An 11,281-nucleotide genomic window follows, 5' to 3' on the forward strand; every position below is an offset into this window, starting at 1 on the left:
GATACCTCACAAAAGCAGTAACAAAACAGGGGGTCTGTTGTTTAGGCAACATATATGTCAATCAAAAGACTGGCTTTTAAAATACTAATGTGGATGCACAGAGAATTTTGGCTCCTAAACAACAGAGGCGCACAATTAATGATTACATCAGACAGAGTAGCGCAAAATGTTGAAATGCGGAAATGTGAAAATAACATCATTGCTGCAGCCTTTACATATGGCACTTACATGAGCTGAGCCAGTTTGCTTTCAATGCAGGAAGCCAGAGACTAGAGAGTCTTTGACTCTACAACTCCCAAACAGGCCAATGGTATTTTACCATGCCAACTTCTGCACATCCCTCACCAGGGTCCTAATGGGACTCAGGATAACCAATGTATATACACATTCGATAAGGATAGTGCCTTGCCTCTTGGCCCATGGCATTGGGAAATAACCACAGAGACCCTCCCTGGGGACCCAGCAGCACCTTAGGGGACATACCTAGTAAACCACAGAGCCTTTGATCACTGTCAGCAGCAATTTCGGGGTGCACAGGATTGGACCTGCCAGCAACTAGGAATATGGTTCTTAGAACTGCAGTGGGCGTACAAGCCATGCCTATAGAAATCTGGGGTCTGTTCCCCAGCATGGTGAGATTAATTTTGGGGAAAAGTACTCTAAATTTAAAGAGAGTGTATTAGTCAGGGTTCTCTAGAGTCGCTGAACTTATGGGTAGTCTCTAGATAGTAAGGGGATTTGTTGATGACCTACAGTCTGTAGTCCAACTCCCCAACAATGGTCAGCAGCAGTTGTGAATGGAAGTCCAAGGATCTAGCAGTGGCTCAGTCCCACAAGGCAGGCAGGCGAAGAAGAGATAGAATCTTCCTTCTTCCAATGCCCTTATGTAGGTCTCCAGCAGAAGGTGTGTCCCAGATGACCTTGAACTCAGAGATCTCCTTGCCTTAGTCTCCTGGGATTCATAGCCGCTATGCCTCAAGATCGCCATGCCAAGATCCAGTTAAGAAACTTGTATCTCCCAGCCTCAAGATCAGGATCACAGGTGAGCCTTCCAATTTGAGATTGTAGTTCATTCCAGATAAGGTCAGGTTGACAACCGGGAACAGTCACCTCAATTGAGGTTATTGTTGGGGTCTGAGAATCGCCACTCAAACCATACATGCACCAATCTTAGAGAAGCAAGAGTAGTTTATTGAATGCACACCATAATACTGGACGTCCAGAACCACAATAAGGAAAAACCTAATTGTGGCACCAGTCTGTTCTCAGGGCAGGCTTCTTATGGGAAAAACCAGGTTCAAAAATTCGAAGGCAAGTGGTGAAGTGGTACAGCATTTTTGGCGAACCAGACAAAGAATCACCAGTCAACCTTTAAGCTGATTGGTCCTGAGTGAGGTAAGGGGTGGGGCGTGGACATGTGGTGAACAGGGGATCTTCAGAACATTGAGATAACAGAGCATGAGCCATTCAATCATAACTTTTTGGCTTATTAGTACCACTCTTCAGAGTCAGCTATGGATGCTTACTTCTGGGAAGTGGAGTGTGAGAACCTGAACTTAATTTCACCTTATGAGCGAAATGGAGACTGAATACGGAATGGCCACAGTCATGTTAAAAGGAGCAGATATTAACACTCCCCACCTTGAGTTGTTCCAGTGAGTCAAATCATTGACTCTTAATTTTTCTCCGAGGCCAGAGGAACCAGTTAAACAAACTTCTACACCAGCCATTGTTGGCGCTTGTAATTCTGATCTCCCTTAATAAGTGCTGCTCCCTCGTGGGCAGAGCCTGCTGTGCCCATGCCTCCCAGGAGGGCCACTGGTATGGAGCTGCCCTGGTCATCTGGGATCAGTATAATAGTTCCATACGTTCCCAGCCTCCCTCTCTAGAATGGTAGTATACCGCCCGGGGCAATAGATGTACAAGTAAGCAAAAGTCAGCGTTTTAGCGGATAAAAAGAACTGCTACAGGGAGTCCTGAAGCATAAGCAAACCAAGTGCCTTTTGGAGGCACTAAAGTCCTGCAGCTAACGTCTGTGGGTGAATTGTTGCATTACAGTGTTGAAAGTACCAAGACTCTGATGTCTTACATGAACCTGCGTATAAGCAGAGACCTTGTCCCTCCCGGAGTCAAGGTGGGCTAGTGCATGTGTGTGTGTGTGTGTGTGTGTGTGTGTGTGTGTGTGTGTGTGTGTGTGTCTACCCCAAGGGTATAGTTGGTTTTAGGGAGAAGGTTTAACACTTCGTTGGGACCATTGATGTCTAAGACCTTGTTATTGGTGGCCTGACATCTCTGGATGGGGAACATCATTCCAGGGTCCTTACCTGATATATAAAGACAGACTCCCCGAGCCTTCCCTGCACCCCACACATCGTAATCAAGCTGAGTATAGCATTGGTATGCCCACCAGCTAGAGTTTGGCTGGCAGTGTCAGTCCAACAGAGCTTGCAGTGCGGCGGGAATGGCAGAGGTAGGGGTGCCAGCACCCAGAGTGGGCTGTGGTGGCCAGTGAGGTAACCAAGCACGAGTCTGGCACATGAGGGCTGGCTGCCCTTTTCTGTGACAGTGAGTATCTTTTCTGGCACTCTTAGACCAAAGTGTTTATGTGGTATTTGTCCTTTGTCTAGGTGGGGACAGGACTCTCTTCGTTGTAATGACAATTCCCATAAGGGCTATAACTGCTTTCCCCAGGTGGCCCTATTCAAAACACATCCTTTGTTTCCTGTATTATCTCCTAGTTATGTATCTTAATTTGAATGAGATTGATTTTTTTTCCCAGTTTTTCAGAGTGGCCCTCAACCCTCTGTAACTGAATATAATTATCCTTACCAGTTATCCAGAGAACTAATGTTTCATAGTCCCATAAAACACAAAAGTACATATCTTGTCCCCCACAATCAGGGTCGTCATTTGAGGGACAGGCATGTATCTGAAGGGTGGCCAAACTGTTTTTCATATTCTGGGTCCCACGTCCAAAAGACCTAGAGAACGAGGGAACATAGGCGTTTGCAATCTTTGAACGTCTATCCCATTTTGGCTCAAACAACTTACAGAAGTGAAAGGTGAGGGTAGGAGAACCATAGGCAGTGATGTTGGTAACTAGGCTTCCGTTTGTAGCTTTAATCAAAGTTCATACGTGTTTTACTGGAGCATGTGCAACACAAAAAAGGATACTAGTCCCCAAGGCCTAGTCGAAATTTTAACAAGTGCTGTGGATGTTGTCTGATGACCTATTGCTGGTCCAGGTCCTGATGTTTCTAGGAGGCAAACTTCAGATGAGAGTGATGGATCCAGGGTCAGATTCCATCTATTTTCACGGCCTTAGGGGTGGTCAGGATCATGAAGTAGGATCATTTTCAGAGTGTGCCCAGGGGAGTCCTTTTTGACCTAGCATTTCAGTCTGTAAACTGGGACAATGGACATTGTATCTTTCTTCTGTAACTGCTTCCTGCTGACATTAGGACATTGTCCAAGGGACCCAGGGAGGCTGAAATGCTAGTCAAAGGCTGGACAATGGGGCATTTATCAGAAGCATCCGTTTAGCTGATCCAGATGAAAGACTGGGAGCAATCCCATCGGCTGGACTGGATAACATCAGCTTTCAGTCAGAGTTCAGCAGCTCCACAGGTGATCGCTGGATGGAGTCAGTCAGCCAGGTGAAAGTCTGCTGAGACAACTATAGACTAGGGACAGAACATAAAATTGTCTAGTAGTTGGGGAAGGTAAAACTTATGTGAACCTTAGTAAAAAGTAGCTAACAGGCATCTGTAAAACAAAAGGAATAGACTTGTGCCTTTGAGGGCCAGTAAAAGCTATAGCTTTGGGTTAAAAGGCATGGGATAGGGGCTGGGGATTTAGCTCAGTGGTAGAGCGCTTGCCTAGGAAGCGCAAGGCCCTGGGTTCGGTCCCCAGCTCCGAGAAAAAAAAAAAAAAAAGGCATGGGATATTCTCTTTATTTTCAGTCCAGAGGGCTAGATATACAGATGGAGAAATGTTTTTAGCGTGATGAAAAGCACCTTTAAGTCTATATTCAGAAGACAATCATGGTAAGCAGCCAGCCCTTCATCAGTTTATCAAAATTCCACTGGCAAAATCTTGAGCTTTGGCCTGGAGAGATGGCTCAGTGGTTAAGAGCACTGACTACTCTTCCAGAGGCTCTGAGTTCAATTCCCAGCAACCACATGGTGCTCACAACCATTGGTAATTGGATCTGATGCCCTCTTCTGGTGTGTCTGAAGAAGGGACAGTGTACTCATAGACATAAATAGATCATTAAAACCTTGAGCTTTGGACTCTTAATATGTATATTTTAAATTACCTCTTATATCTCTATAACTTGTATTTATTTGCCTTAAAATATCTTTCGAGAGCCTCCATTCTTAAACATCTTGTGAGATCCTCAGATCCTAAATAAACTTTTTCTATTTATTCCTTTGCCATGAGACAGAGGCAGCCCATTTTTGAGAGGAGTCGTTTAACAGGAAGCCTATGGGCAAGACAAACCTGTTTGCTCTTCTTAGTAAGAACACGAGAGCAGTTTTAACAAAGTAATGAACTGACTAATGAACTAGCACAGCGGTGGATTACCTTAAGGTAAGGAGCTAGTTAACTGTTGTTCTCTAGTTGTCAAGCTACAATTAGCTTAGTCATTAGTGTGAACAGAGAATTGGAGAAGAAAAATTAAATTGACAGAGACTAGTCCATATTTTATTACCCAGATATCCCGGCCTCCTGTGTCTCCATGGCACTGAGGGCAGAGGCAGTCTTTGGCCATCAGAATGTGAAGAGGCTTTTCCTGTGGAGGAGGCACATGAGAGAGGCTGATGTCACTTTGTCTAAGGCAGCATGTGGCAATCAATTCTCTGATGTCCTCCGTCCACAGTTCAGGCAAGGATTTGGGTGTTTCTGCCCAGTGGTTATCAGACCACATTCCTGGTGGTGCCCTTTGTCCTTGTGCCTATATTTTCTTGGAGACCTTGGGGTCAGGAGGGGCATCACTGTTAGGATTTGGGAGTTTCTGTCATGATAAGTTTAAGCATATTAAATGCCATATGCGGGAGGGAGAGGGCCCGAAGCCATGGCAGGTGATGTTAAGATTCTGCTCTGTGTGTTTACAGGTTGTTATTAATGTTCTTAAGGGATGGGTATGTTTAGGTGGGCAATTATATCTTATCAATTGGGTCAAAAAAAATTAAATAAATGCCATATGTAGCAGATCTCTGACTGGTTCGAGGGCTAGCATATCTGAGTTAAACAACCTTCATCTGTTCTTAGCTGTTTCAAACTTCCTGTCAGACATAAAGACTAAATAAAGCTTTAATCTTATAATAACTGCATCAATACTTAGCACGACATTAATTATGTCTGAACATATTAAAGGATTTGATCATCTTCAAGGTTCCTGACTATCAACGTTTGTTAGGCTCGAACCTTAAAAATCACAGTTTTGAATTGAAGCTCTTCCGGTATCAAAATAAAAATTTTAAACCCATAAACGTACTCCATAAAGAGACTAGGAACTTCTCCGACCTCTGTCTGGTATACCGTCACAGAGCAGAACAGTTTCTCCGTATGATTTAGTTGAAGCTGAAACCACTGTCAGGGCAGGAAAGGGTACCTTTATTTGCTATGATATAATAGCACATGTAAATGACCCTAAAATCCCACCAAGAAACTCCTACAGTATTAAGTCTGGAGGACCCGTCTATTGGCCAGAGTGGGGCGGTACATTGAAGTCTCCCACTATGAGTGTGTACAAGTTAATGAGTATGTGTATGCCTGTGTTTCTCCTCTTTTGCTTTTTGTCTTTTGTTTTTGTTTTTCTGGTCTGAGAATATTTATTTGTAATGTTTTCTTGTGTGTGATTAACGCCTTCAGTTTGGACTCCTAGTGATTCTTCTGTAGGGCTGGATTTGTAGATAGATAGATATTGCTTAAATTTGGTTTTATTATGGAATGTCTCATTTTCTTCATCTCTTGTGATTGAAAGTTGGGTCTAGTAGTCTGGGCTAATATCTGTGGTCTCTTAGAGTCTGTAGAATATCTGTCCAGCCCTCTCCACCTTTTAGAGTCTCCACAATACATATGTCTGTCAATACATATGATTTGGTCTTTTTCCCTCATATATTAAATTCTTTCTTTGTTCTGTACATTTAGTGTTTTAATTATTATGTACCTAGGGGACATAGTGTCACACCTGTCACACCTGGGCGTACACCTGGGCAGTGGTCCATTAGTTCCTAACTTTTGTTCTCAGTCTTTGTTCCTGAGACTCAGGCTGGTCTTCCTGGATTTCTCCCCAGTAAATTTGGGGCAGTGTTCGGCCTTTTGTTCCTGAAGCCTTAAGCCAGGTTTTCCCACTATGCTTCCTGGAATTTTCCACCCGATGAACTTGGGGTATATATTCGGTGAATAAAGCGACAGAATTGGCATTCTTATGATATGAATGACCCGAATATGTGTGCTTTTTAATCCTGCAGGCTTACGCCCAGCTCTCGGTAAGGCATCGACAGCTCTGTATGAGTTCCTGTCCCCACTGCTTTTCATAAAGAACTGTTATATGGAACTGTGAGCAAAATAAACCCCTTCCTCCCCATGTTGCTTTTGGTCATGGTGCTTCATCACAGCCGTGGTAACCCTAAGACACATCCTCTTTCAGGACTTTTATCATATTCATAAAGGCTACACTGAGGTCTCTGTCTTGTGCTTCAGCTGTGCTGCAATAAAGAATCAGGGTGCTGTGGTAGGGTCTAGGGGCTCTGGGGGAGACATATTACATCTTGTTCTTGCTGTTGTTGATTGTGTTTTTAGACAGGTGTCTAGGTATTTGAGTTTGGGAAGACTAGTTCTGGTACTGATGTCTGGTCTTGTTTGGGTGGGTGTTTCTGTTCCTTGTTTTCTGTTGCCCTCTCCGGTTCATAGGAGAGTGTGGTGACTGTGTGTTGTCGGGAATTCTTCTGCCACCTTAATGGGTTTGGCCACTGGGCATTCTGGGTAAACTGTGTTCCTGCTTGACTGGCTTACTTGTTTCCCTGTCAGGTTCTCGGAGAAAGTTGGGGGCAGGGATAATAGGAATGAGGAGGAAGTTCAGAGGATCTGAAGGATCTGCTGTAGCTGGGGACCGAGGGGGGCACAGCGGGTAGTCTGCTACAGAGATGGGAGTGAGACTGGGTGATTGGATTTGGAGGAGAGTAGAGAGCAGTGCAGACCCAGTTACGTTACCTGCTTCCCTTGCCTGGAGTGGCCTGTGGGTTCCCAGGGAATGTGTTTATAATCCATAAAAGACCAGTTGTCGCCTAGGTTCTGGTCCATCTTGAAGAGCCTTGTCAAGAGACTCCAACTTCATGCATGAAATGATGCCACCTACAGAGAAGCACCGAAAGGGTTATATGGTGGCTAATGGCTGGAATTGTGATCTTAGGGGTATTTGTTGCTACATCAACCACTATGGCTGTGGCCTTGGACCAGGAGTTGAACTCAGCTTCTTTCATCTAAGAATTTTAAAAGAATTTTACTGAACTCTGGAAAATGCAAATTAATTCACGTCAATCAGGAGGTTCTCGGTGAAACCCAGCTACTGACGGACTCTGTTGTTTGGCTGGGGGTGGAGGAGAGCTAGGTTTTATGTTGGTCATGGCATCTAAGACACCATTTTAATGTAGCCCAACATTGTGTGCCCCAAGTTCCATATGAGTCAGAGCACGAATGGTTGGGGTTAAAAAATCATCTGTTGGGCTTGGATCCTTTTCGGAATGCATTGTTGGACACACTAACGCTACAGTCCCAGGCCTTGGCTATGGCAGCAACTGAGCCTCCTCTGTTGGAAACTGAGCAACTGTGGGAAAGATTAGCTGAAGGAAAGGCATCCATCAGCCTCTCTAAATCTTTTAAAACTCCCACATTTAACTTGGTTGACTTAAAGACTCTGATAATTGCTTTTGTGATTTCCTTCTGTGCAGTATGTCAGACAGGCCCGAAATGGCTAACTACACAGAAAGGACTGGGTCCCAAATCAGTCACATTCACTTTGTTACAGACACAAAAAGGGAACAACTTGCCAACAGCCTTGTCCGAGAAAGAAATCACATGCTGCATCTAAGACTGTGCTGGCCTTTGGCCCATTAGGGGCAGAAAGAAATGATCTGTACAACAGATTTTTGAGTCTCACAGATTTGGAAATGTGTTTCCTTAAAACATGTGGGCTTGTTATGTTCCCGTTTTTGTCTAATCATACTTCCTGACCTTTGTTCACTCTGGTGATGTAGTTTTAAAAAAAAAAAACAATATTCTATATCCTTGCAAACACCATTTGATGACTATATGGTATCTTTGCATGCAATTGCCTCTGATAAAAATTCAACGAGGAAACTATAGATCAATGGTTCTTGACCATTGGATGTCAAAGGACACATTCACAGGGATCGCCTAAGACCACGGGAAAACACAGAGATTCACAATATGATTCATAACAGTATCAAATTACAATTATGAAGTGGCAACACAAACACTTTTATGGTGGTGGGTTACTACAACGTGAGGAACTGCATTAAAGGGTTGCAGCATTAGGAAGCTTGAGAACCGCTGCTCTAAACCCTTAGAGCTTTGCATATGTTCTTTGGGCCCCTTGCTTTCTGAGCTAAAAATTGATGGTGTAGACTACAAGTGTTCACGGACCGAGTTCCACTGTCCCTGGCACCACTTTCCACAGGGGCAGCCTTGACTCCTGGCTCCTTATCTTAGTCTGCCCAGCCCAGCTTCCATGCTGGCTACGAATGGTTTCAATCCAAGAAGAAAATGATCTGACGGTGTGAGCTTTGACTGCAGATGGGTATTCAATACTTCTTTAACCTACTTATAGACATCTCCATCTTTTTCTAAGTCATATTAGTCTAAGATAATTTTTAATTAGAATTTACTCACTAACATAAGGTAGAATGAAAAATGGCAGAATGTGAGGCAGGAACATCTCACCAGGATTTTAACAGCCCTCCTTTCTTACGTGTTCTTTTTCCCTACTCTTCAATCTCCAGAACTAATCATCTAGATTTTTACTGCTTCTTTTTCCTTACCGCTGTTCCTACAGGCCTGACTAAAGAGGGAGCATTTGAGTGAGCGTAGTCACAGGCAAGCCTATGGAATAAATCAAACCCTTTCTCACTGACTTAGAGACTTGTTCCATCTCTGCTGGCTTTGTCCTCTTCCTCTCCCTGACTCCTTACCCTAAACAAATGTGTGCCTTTAACCTTCTCCCTTTAGGGACACTTAAACCAAGCTCTGGTCAATACTTTAAAAAACAAGAAGCAAGAAAACTGAAGGGAATTTCTAACTGGACAGTCTGGGGATTTCCATTTGATATTTGAAATTCCCTTTAGCTCTGTGTTAAGACACTTCACAGGGAGCTCTGACCAGGGGGTTTCTACTATTGCAGCTGGAAGGAAGAAATCAAATTTAAAAGATTAAAGTGGTCCTTATCCAAGGCCACCATAGACAATTAAGAGTGAGAATACCCCTGGCTTTTTACCCTATGTTCTTTTGAGTAAAATGATGCTTTTTTTTTTGTCACTGAAAAAATAAGGTTTCCTTCCATAAGCATAAGACTTTTTCCTCTTGAATCAGAAAATAATTATATGTGTGCGTATATATATATATATATGTATGTATATGTATTTGTATATGTATGTATGTATGTATCCTTGTCCTGAGATAGTATTTTTGGAAGAATATTGTTTCATTAAATACTGGTTACTTTACAGAGGGTTTGAGATGCAAAGCTACCATCTTCAGATGCTTACAAGCCCCATTTTCTTCCTCCCTTCTTTCCCGTTTCATTGAACACCACTCCCAAGTAATACATTTTAGAAAATACTGAGATAGAGGTGAGCAGGAATGAACACCAATTTCCAGCAGGCAGGATGTCTTCTTCTGAGATCAAGAATCTTCTTATTTGTCTTCTGCTGTGGAGAACATTAACCAACGGTTAACGTGAACACATTTAGCCAATTTGCCTCTTCTGTGAGGTATTTGACTTAGCCAGGTTATTCTTTTAGTAAATGAAAGATATTTTGGCAAAAGGGGAGCAGGTAAATAGATCTTGGTTTCCCACTGGGAAAGTAATAAGCGAATCTATTCGTGTGTTGTATAGTAAGCCTTAGAATTCAGTAATTCAAGTCCTCCAACCTTTTCTTTTTTTATTCTCTACATAATTTTGTCAGCTTTTCCAGAAACTTTTCACTTGGATATAAATTTTAAAATTGGATCGCCAACTTTTGCAAAAACTGGATTGCCACAACTTTTATTTGGTTAGAAGGATTCTATTGTTAAATTTTAAGGGAATTGACAAAATTAAACATCTTGAGTCTTCCACCAACTTGGTACATCTTCAGCGAGTCTTCCATGAACTTGGTCCGTCCTCCGAGTCTTCTGTGAATGTGGTTCGTCTTCCCATACATTTGGAATTTTAAAGCTTTCTATTATTTTTGTCATTCTAATGTATAATTCTGTGTTTTTGCATATTTGATGCTTCGATTTCCTTTTTACCCATTTTTTTAGATTCTCACTTGCTTTCTTTTCTACTCCCACAGTTCCTACATAATTTTACAGCTTAGTCTTTATAATGGAAATTTGACTGTTAGGATTAATGCTTATGGTCCGTCTGTTTCCACAGTAATTTAAATTCCCAGAGAGCACAGTTACTTGCTTTCTTCACAGATATAGCCCCAGCTCTTGAGACAGTATCTGACACACAGCCTCTCAACAAATATGAAATACAGCTCATGAATACAGCTCAGCAAGGAAAGCCAAAGGCAGTTTAAGTGAGGATTTACCAAGATGAACTACAATTAATGCCACAACAATGTTTGACATAGTTCCTATTTTGTGTTCTCAGTTTCCAACCACAGTGTTCAATGCCAGGAATTCCTTCTCTCTTGCTGCTCAGTCAAACTTTTATTATATCCCCAGCCAGACTTTTATTCCCACCATGGCACCATAATGATTCTCATCAAGATCACAATGCCTTTCCTTGCACGAGGTCCACTGAGTAGCTTTCAGCCTTACCATGTTTGCCCTCAAGTAGCATTTGGTAAGTTGACCATGATGCCTTCTTCCCCTGGGGACCAGGAATAGTTTCCTGGTTGTGTTCATACTTTAATGACATATTTTCGAGTCTCTTTCAGTGACTTTTCTTTCACTTTTAGATCCCAAATGATAGAGTTTTTTGGGTCTTTTAACGTGTGTGTGTGTGTGTGTGTGTGTGTGTGTGTGTGTGTGTGTGTGTGCAGAG

This window comes from Rattus norvegicus, chromosome 1 (genome assembly GCF_036323735.1).
Source record: "Rattus norvegicus strain BN/NHsdMcwi chromosome 1, GRCr8, whole genome shotgun sequence".
Lineage (NCBI taxonomy): Eukaryota > Metazoa > Chordata > Mammalia > Rodentia > Muridae > Rattus > Rattus norvegicus.